We start from the raw sequence: 9169 nt of genomic DNA on the forward strand, positions 1-9169 counted from the left end.
TAAAAGTAATGAATTTAATGTAAATAATTAACTTACTCAGTAAAACTATTTTGTTAAACCTTTGAAAATACATTTTACTTTTACTTTATATAATTAATTACCTTCTTTAAATTTTCGAACTTAAAACAAATCTCAATCACAACCTCAGTTCTCAGTCACTTCAATAATACACCAACTAATAGCACAGAAACAGATCAACACACAAACAAATTGCAATAAGACAAACAGCACAATCATAGAGAAACTAGATAAGCAAACACAATCAAATGCAAATGTGCAAAGAATATGATGCATATCTATTCCTAACGCAGGCCATGAGCCCATGTGTCGGTTGCCTACCCGCTCTTAACATTACCTGAGCACGAGTCCTAGATATAGCTTTCCAGATGCATACTGTGTGCTTATAAGTCTTATGGCTACGCCGCATACAGTGTGACTTTTGATGTGCTTACATCTGAAAAACAGTTCTAAGTGTGTGGGCGTCCCCACTATACATTTGGCATTAAGGCCTAAACAAAGTCGCATTTGCTCTCTTGTGGCAGACAATCTCTTAAAGCTTTTTCTTTATCCTTAGCCTCTGCTCTTCTATGGTAAAGATTCCTTCCCTTAATAAACTTAACTCAAATCATTACTTAAACCAAACTCCCTTCCCAAAAGATAGAATTTAAAATATTATACTTTTCTTAATAAATCAAATTCAAAATAGAATAAATCTTTTCCCAACTAAATAAGTCTCAAATAATTTTACTTTCCAAAACCAAATCTTTTAAAATAGCATTTCAAATTAAGTCTCAAATTTTATAAAAATTTTGGAAGCACTTCGCCTAAAACCCGGGCTTAGCCACCTTTACGGGTTTCCTCTTTTCTCAACAAATCATCAGCCCTTTACATCAGCAATTATCATAACAATAGATTCTTAATAAACAATTCATCATAAACCAGTTTAACGACTCTCATTCTTTCATCAAATAACATTCAGAATTTCCATAAACCATTCTTTGAAAGTAGCCCAGTATAACATCAAAAGTTATAATTAATTTCCCAAAAATCAGCCTTTAACCTCACAATTTCTTCCACTATCAAATTACTAGTTCATTTTCAAAACTAACTATTTTATCTTTAAAATTTCAATTTCAAGAAAATTGATTTAGTAATCAAACTTTAAATCCTTTAACCCTTTTCAAATCCAAACCTAGTTAGTTATAAATCAATATCAATAACCATCATAGTGTCATCAAATAAACAATTCAATAGTAACCAACTTGACATAATCAACTAAAATCGGAATTTTCAGCATTTCTAAAATAATAAGAAAACCAATAACAATCATCATCCTCAAACACAGCCACAAATCAATCTCAACACAATTTCATCACATTCAATCATATTCACAATTACCATCAATCTCAATTTCGCCAATTTTCATCAATTAATTAAACAAGATATTTATAAATTATTTGCAGTTACTCACTAAACTTCAACGGCATTCGTAAATTAAAATAATTAATTTTTAAAATAAATCCCCTACCTCATCTCGTCGAAACTCACAAAACCCAAACATGTTAAAACCCCTTTTTTCCTTGCGTCGTGCAACAGCCACAGCGTCTGACCATTTCCGAAGCAACAACAGCGACTTTAAACACGACATGCAAGCACCAATACTCAACCCTATGGCAAGTAATGTTGCAAAATCCTCAGTAACATATAGCTGAACAACGACTACAAGGGTTTCAAAGGAGAACAACTTACTGCACTAAAAAGGAACCGAGACAACTGAGCGGCATCAACCCCTCAAACAACTCTGGTGGATTCTGTCAGCGACGGTCAGAACGGCCCATACACTACAAGAAAAAAGGCCTGTCAGCACACTTTTTTCTTGCCACGCTTTTAAAGCATGCCCAAAAATAGTCTATGGGCACGCTTTTGCAAGGGTGGCCACTGATTCGTGATTTGGCCACATTTTTTGTCACGCTTGAAAAGCGTGGCCATAAAGAGAAATCGGCACGCTTTTACGAGGATGGCCACTTATTTAAAATTTGGCCAAGCTTTCTTATTGCCACGCTTGAAAAGCGTAACCATAGAAAGAAATCGGTACACTTTTATGAGAGTGGACACTGATTTGATATTTGGCCACATTTTTTTGCCACGTTTAAAAAGCGTGGCCATAAAGAGAAACAGGCGCGCTTGAAAAGCGTGGCTATCCTCTATTTAATCTGGCACCGTACAAAAATGTGCCAATAGAGTTTCCTCCCCTATTATTACAGTTTTTTAATTTTTTTTAAGAAACCCCTCCTAAACTACGCCGTTTTGACTCCAATTTCCTTTCCTCCCAAAATTTCCCAATCCCCCTCCCCTAAATTCCACATTCGTTCATAACCCTAACCATCGAGCCCTAACCCTCGTTCTCTTCACGCGTGACCCTTCCATGGAGCCTTCTTCCTAACCCCATTTCCCAACCCATCCATGGAGCCTAACCCTCTCTCCTAGCCACGCACTTTCCTCCCCTCACGCACGACGCCACCCTGACCAGCAACTGTCACCACACACCAGCCTCAGAGACACCTCGGCCCTCAGCGGAACTCCTCGGTTGATGATGGACGAGTGATGACTGATCCTCAGAGATACCAGCTTCTCGGTGACTACTGATGCTTTTCTGCTTGGTCTGGTCACCTTCTTCATCTCTGTTAGCTTCGCCACTTCTTCTCTGCTCTCTTCTTCGATCGTCCTCTTCTTCTCTTCTCAGGTAAATAATTAATTATTATGATGAATTGATATTCTGATTAGAGAATAAGGATTTTGATAATCAGAACTTCTGACTAGGGTAAAAGTGATGATTTTGATTATTAGAACTTATGAGTGGGGATTTTATTTTTTATTATCAGAACTTTTGAATATTAAGGCGGTTGATTATTGTTTTATGTAGTATTTTTCTGACCTTCACTATAGTCCTCATGTTATTCATGTAGTTGAATTAGTTTCTACCGTAAAGATATTTTTAGTTGCTCACTATCTGAAGTTAAAGTCTTCTATCCAAAAAATATATCTGAAGTTAAGGTATTCATGTTCTAGTGTTCTAATAGATCCTGTAAATTTCACTACAATGATTATGGCACTTCAGTAAATTTGGTAAATAATTTCTCCCTCAAGTATGGTAGCAAAAGAGCATATGTATTCATGTTGCATAACTTTATTAGTTCACATGGTATTTGGAATTATTAATAGTGTTTTGTTGTTTAGCATAAAATTTTGCTTTGTTTAGGGTTTATGATTTCAGTTCATCTCTAGGTTCATAGTTTTTGCTAAATGATCTTTAAGACGTTACTTCATGACTTGCATTTAATTATTGCAGGTGGTTCACTATTTCTATTTGATCGAACGGTTTTGAGATACTTCAGAAAGGATGGGCATAATTGGAGAAAGAAAAAACATGGAAAAACTGTAAAAGAAGCTCATGAAAAATTGAAGGTAAGCTTTAAAGTTTCTTGAGTTCGGAGTTTGTCTATAATCAAGTCTTCTTTTATCCTCAAATAATTATATGATGCAGGGGTTGTGGTATTTTTCAATCAAATTTAGGTGGGAAGTGTTGACGTGTTGCATTGCTACTATGCCCATGGTGAAAAAAATGAAAAATTTCAGAGACAAAGCTATTGGATGCTGCAACCGTGAGTATTATGAAAATTGCTGTCATATTTCACCTTTATTTGTTTATTTATTCGAATGGCTTTTCCTTGAAAGGTTCAGAAAACCTGATCACCTCTATTGAGGTAAGTGAGAGGACACAATGGGAGTTTTCATGGAGGGAAAATTCTGTGACTATATAGTTGTCTTTTTTTTTTTTTAAATCAGAAGGCCATTAGTTTTTGGTTTTTGGGTGCCATCTCAGCTCAATGTACATTCTTTTATGTTCCTCTCTGCATGGTTGAATGGTTAGTGATCTAAATTTTCTGCATCAAACGTAAGTGCTGAATTTGAATTTGTCAAAATATTGATATCATACATGTTATGACATTTGAAACCATAACAAGGACTTCCTTCTCTCCTATCCTTGACTTAGCATCTCAGCCATCAATGGCTTGCTTTGTTCTGTGTTGGTTCACTAATGATGAAGGCTTCACTTCATTGTAATATAAAGTAAAGGAACTCACTATTGGAGTTACAATTTGATTTTGATGGTGAATTGTGAGAGAAGTTTTCTGCATGTCTTGTCCATCAGAATTCACCTCAGTTGTAGTCTTAACTCATGATCATTGTTTCTTCAAATTTGGCACTGCTCTATTTTATAAGTTTTTCCTTCCAATTATTATTTTTTTCTTGTATCATGTGACTGCTTTTCCTGCATGGTTCTCTTTCGCAAGCATTTGGATTGGATGAGGAGTGATTGATGGTTTGGGTGGGGGCTTATTGGCTGCATGGTTGAAGTTAATGTTTGTATTTCAAATGCTATCTTGATTTTTTTAAAAACAAACTATAATATCGCAACCTCTCAATTTTACTAGAGTTGATTTTGATGTTTGGATGATGGACTGCATGTCCAAGTTGTAAAATGCACGGTGAAAAATATTGCAGTTGACATCTCTTTCAATCAGATGGCTGGACTTTGTGCTTTGCACTTTCTTGAGCAGGTGAAATCTAATTTGTGCTAATTCCCTACTATTCATGTTGAGTTCTTGATGCTATGGTTCTTTGAAATGATTGTTTCTCAACTTTTTATTTTTTTAACCAAATCTGACTACAATTCATTTCTTTTTCCTGTTAATATGGTGACTTGCTAATTCTAGTTTTATATTTTTGTTAATATGGTGACTTGCTAATTCTAGTTTTATATTTTTGTTAATATGGTGACTTGCTAATTCTAGTTTTATATTTTTGTTAATATGGTGACTTGCTAATATTACATTACAATTTGCAATTTAGTGTAGTACTACTAATGTTTAGCTCAAGGAATTATCTTTTGTAGGTAAAAAAGTTCACAAATGTTCCAGAAATAATTATGTATGATCTAAGGGAAGGAAGTTTAAAAGGGCTAGAGGAAGGAGGAACAACAAAGGAAATAGAATTTAAGTTGTATTGTTTCTGTATTTTTTTTTCAGTTTTTAGTTTTGGAACTCGACGAGATTTATTTTGTATTGAGTACTAGTTTTTTAATGTATAAAACAATTATCGCAAAAATTATATATCACTAATTATTGTTTGATATATCTTGTACAAAAAATTGCATACTATATTTGTAGGTTTGGTAATAAAAAAAGATTGAAAATTTATATTTTGCAGCGGTGAAGGTATCCTTTTTCTTTAAATTTTATAAGGCTATTGCCACGTTTTTAAAGTGTGGCCGTATCACTGGCTATTGCCATGCTTAAAAAAAGTGTAGCCATATTTTTCCCTATCGACACGCTTTTAAAGAGTATCCAAAACACATTCTGGGACGTTTTAAAAGCGTGGTGATATGTGTACTTTTTGGTACGCTTTTTAAGCGTACCTATAAATTAAGACCTATGGCCACGCTTTTTAAGCGTGGCAAGAGATGAAATCGTGCTAACAAAAAAAGAGTGCCGATAGATCCACAAAAGCGTGGTGATAGAGCAACCGGCACGCTGGCGGATGTGACCCTTTCAAAAGCGTGCCGATAGCTCAAAAAGCGTGGCAAAAAGCAATCGGCACGATTTTTTGCACTTATCGGTACGCTTTTTAAGCGTGGCAGAAAGCTTATTTTCTTGTAGTGATAGGGTTGACGGCATGCAACTCCATCACCGGCGACCAGGAAACACGACAACAACGTCTTCCCTTCCTCAATGGCATTCTGTCTCGGTCGCCCTTCCTCCCCCTACGGCAGACCAGACGCGGGCAAGACGAGGCTGAACGGTGGCGGGTCTTCAGCGGCAGCTCCCTTCCTCGGCGACGTCCTCCAGCAACAGCAACGTCATCGACGTCGATGAATACCCTCCCTTCCAGCAGCAGTAGCATAACCTTCCCTCTCTTCGCGATTCTCTCTCTCTCACCTCTAGTGACTTCAACGATGGCGCATGGAGAAGATAGTGGCAGAAGCGACGGAATGAATCAGCTCAGCAGTGGCGCGATGGCGGTGATGAGGCCATGCGGCGCGACGGCGGCGACGAGGCTCATTGCCGCCGGCGCGGTCCCCTTCCTTCTCCTTCTTTCCCTCTGCTCACCCAGATCTCTCTCTTTCCGTTTATTTCATTCTTATTGTGGCTGCATGCGTGTCTTGTGTGTGTCGAGGAAGAAAGGGAAGGGGGTATGGCAGTTAGATTTAGGATAAAAATTAGGGTTATGGCTTTTGTAGTTGGGTTTGGGGTGATTTGGTAATTTTAATAAAATTAGGGAGAGTAGAGTAATAATTTTAAAACCAAATTTAATTCAATAATAATATTTATAAAAATACTATTTAATTATCAGCTTACAAATTATTTTTAAATAAACACTCTAATTGAGTAATTAAAGATTCAAAACTTTTGAAAAGTCCTATTTTGAACTAATTTTAAATCATATATTTATTTACAGTTTTAATTTCAGAAATTATTTTATTGAAAATAATTAAAGGCAGCTTTAATTAATTGGATTTGAAATAAATTAAAGTTTTTATCCAAACTCTATAATTATGGATTATTTTCATATTTACAATTTAAAATTTTAAAAATTCGGAAATAATGAGGTTTGGCTATTTAAATTAGAATTATATATAATTTTATAATTATTGAACTATTTTTTACATTTAAAATATAAAATTGATAGTTATGAATTAATAAGAATTTTATATTAAATTGATTTAAATAATTTATATTTATATAATTTAATACTTTAAGTTTTAAGGATAAAGAAAATTAATTATATTACTATGTATTTTCAATTAAAGTAATTTATTGAGAATCAATTACTATTTTAATACAACAAATAATATTTTAAAGCAATTTTTAGAAATTTAATTTAGATTTAAAATTAATATTCTATGCCCCCAATTTTATTAAAATTACCCTACTCAAATTAAATCTAAAATTTCCAAATCAAAATCCTAATTTTTTTAAATAATGAATTATGCTTTAAATTGAATTACTGATAAATGCATTATGTTTGAACTTATTTTATTAAGAAAATTATTATATTTTGAATGTAATTTATTTAAGAAAAGAATTATGTTTTAAAATCTATTTAAAGATAAAAATACTTATGCTTTGGAATTTGACTAAGTAAGTAGATTTGGAGGAGTTTTAGTGAATTTAAAAGAAACTTGAATTTCGATTGACTAATTTCACTTTTCGACGTTTTAGGAAAAGTTTGAAGTATTCTTTCAAATTTTGATTTAGCAAAACTAAAACAATTTTCGAGCCTTTGGAAACGCTTTAGATTTAAGAATGAAATTGAAATTGGTTTTCGGTTTAAATGATTTGGTTTTGGTTTTGGTATGAGTAACTTGGATTTGAAATTGGTTCGGAATATTTGGATATATGACTTGGTTTTGGTTTAAATTCTATTTTATTTATTCAAATCAAGAAACTAAATTTTAGAGGTTTTCAATTAATTTAAGAAAATGAGTTAGGTTATTCTCCCCTAAAGTCTTAAGACTTTGTTGAGGAATTTTATGACCAAATCCTGATTTATAATGAATAATTTTGAGTCTTTTAGAAGAGATTTTGAATTTGGCATAATTTTAAAGTCGTTTGCGAGATTTGGAAAGATGTTGCGGAAAGTGGCTCTGTTTCGATAGGAAATTGATTTGAGAATAAGTGGTTCTTGAATACGTTTGTTATTTGTAAGTAAATGGGCCAAGAATGATTTTTGAAATAAGATTTCAAACCTGATTGATTGTGTATATTCCTAATATTGGTGATAAGTCGCTTGCTCCTGGCATGGACGGTTGGTTAATCCCGCTTGTTGAGGTTGCGGCGCCGGCATAAGGACGGTTAGTTAATCCTGCTTACATGTAGATGTGAGGTCGGAGGCAGAGTATCCCGCTCACATCCTTTCGTATCACAAGAGTGTGCTCGACACTAGATCTGTGGGTAGTGTGTCCAGCACTATATTCGTGGGGGATCCCATTTATATTCGTGACCAAAAGGCGACATTCCCATGGGAATGTGTCGGGTTGGTAGTTGAACCGACAATGTGATATCATAGCCAGTAGGACAGACATTCATCATATGCATCTATGTGACATTGTTTAGGTGTGCATATTGTAATTGGTTTGCCTATGTGAATACTTATGTTAACTACTAATTGTTATACTTGTTGTAATTGCTCTTGATTGTGCTTGAACTACATTAATTATGATTGTGTTTGGGCCAGGGGCTATGTTTGATTTTGGATGGGCTTGAGGCCGTGGATGGTATGTTTGAGGTCTTGTTTTGTATAAAATATCTACCTGGTTTAGCATAAACTTAATGAACCTATACTTGGAACAGGATGATATTTATACAGCTTAGGTAACTTCTTTTATGTTTATGTCTTAGTAAAGTATGAAAAATCAAACTTGTTCAACATAGACTTAATGAACCTATGGTTGGAACAGGTTGATCATTTATACTGTCTAGAAAAGATTTTAAGATTTTTATAACAGAGGAAAAGGTTTTCTAAATTTTGGATAATTAGCTGATTTCTTTTTTGAAATGGGTTTTTGGATGTTAACTCTTGGGTTTTCAAAAAGACACGTAAGACAAGCAATGATCACTGTACTTTAAAAATAGTTTTATTTACGTATCTTATTATAGCAATTTCTGTAGTCCTATAGTGAGAACTAGCGAGGACGATGTTCTCACTCCCCTATAGGTTTTTCCTTTTCAGGATATGGGCGACGAAGTTTAGAAGAGTTTATTTCATTTTCTGTTTATTCGATATCTTTGTATTATTTTAGCTATTATTATTTTTCCCTCGCCTTTATCTTTGCCAATTTTTTATGAGGGATAAGAATTTGTGATATGAATGATTGTAAGATATTGTTTTGTATATATATAATTCTGAGTATTGTATCTGGTTTGTATGTATGTACTTATGTTTTTCAAACTAAAAAGTTTGTATTGAAAGATTTCACGTTTTAATTTTTAAACAAGTTCCTATTTTAGTATTAAATATGTTTAAAGTTGTCGTAACATCCAATCTATCAGAGTGGCACAGCCAAAAGCGTGACATTCTAATATTGGTGTTACATCGAGTTTAGCTG

At 34.0% G+C, this 9169-nt stretch overlaps 1 long non-coding RNA gene across 4 annotated transcripts; it reads left to right on the forward strand.

Annotated features, from left to right (window-relative positions):
* The first annotated feature begins 2318 nt into the window (after window positions 1-2318).
* LOC107477799 (uncharacterized) lies at window positions 2319-5386 on the forward strand. 4 transcript variants are annotated; one of them, XR_008007225.1, is made up of 5 exons: window positions 2319-2743; window positions 3350-3465; window positions 3545-3662; window positions 4497-4622; window positions 4958-5386. It is a non-coding gene; the product is annotated as an uncharacterized LOC107477799 (long non-coding RNA). The 4 variants fall into 4 exon arrangements; XR_008007224.1 differs by having other exon boundaries at window positions 3545-4622; XR_002371834.2 differs by having other exon boundaries at window positions 3545-5386.
* Window positions 5387-9169: the final 3783 nt, after the last annotated feature.

Source organism: Arachis duranensis, chromosome 3 (assembly GCF_000817695.3).
Source record: "Arachis duranensis cultivar V14167 chromosome 3, aradu.V14167.gnm2.J7QH, whole genome shotgun sequence".
NCBI classification, from domain to species: domain Eukaryota; kingdom Viridiplantae; phylum Streptophyta; class Magnoliopsida; order Fabales; family Fabaceae; genus Arachis; species Arachis duranensis.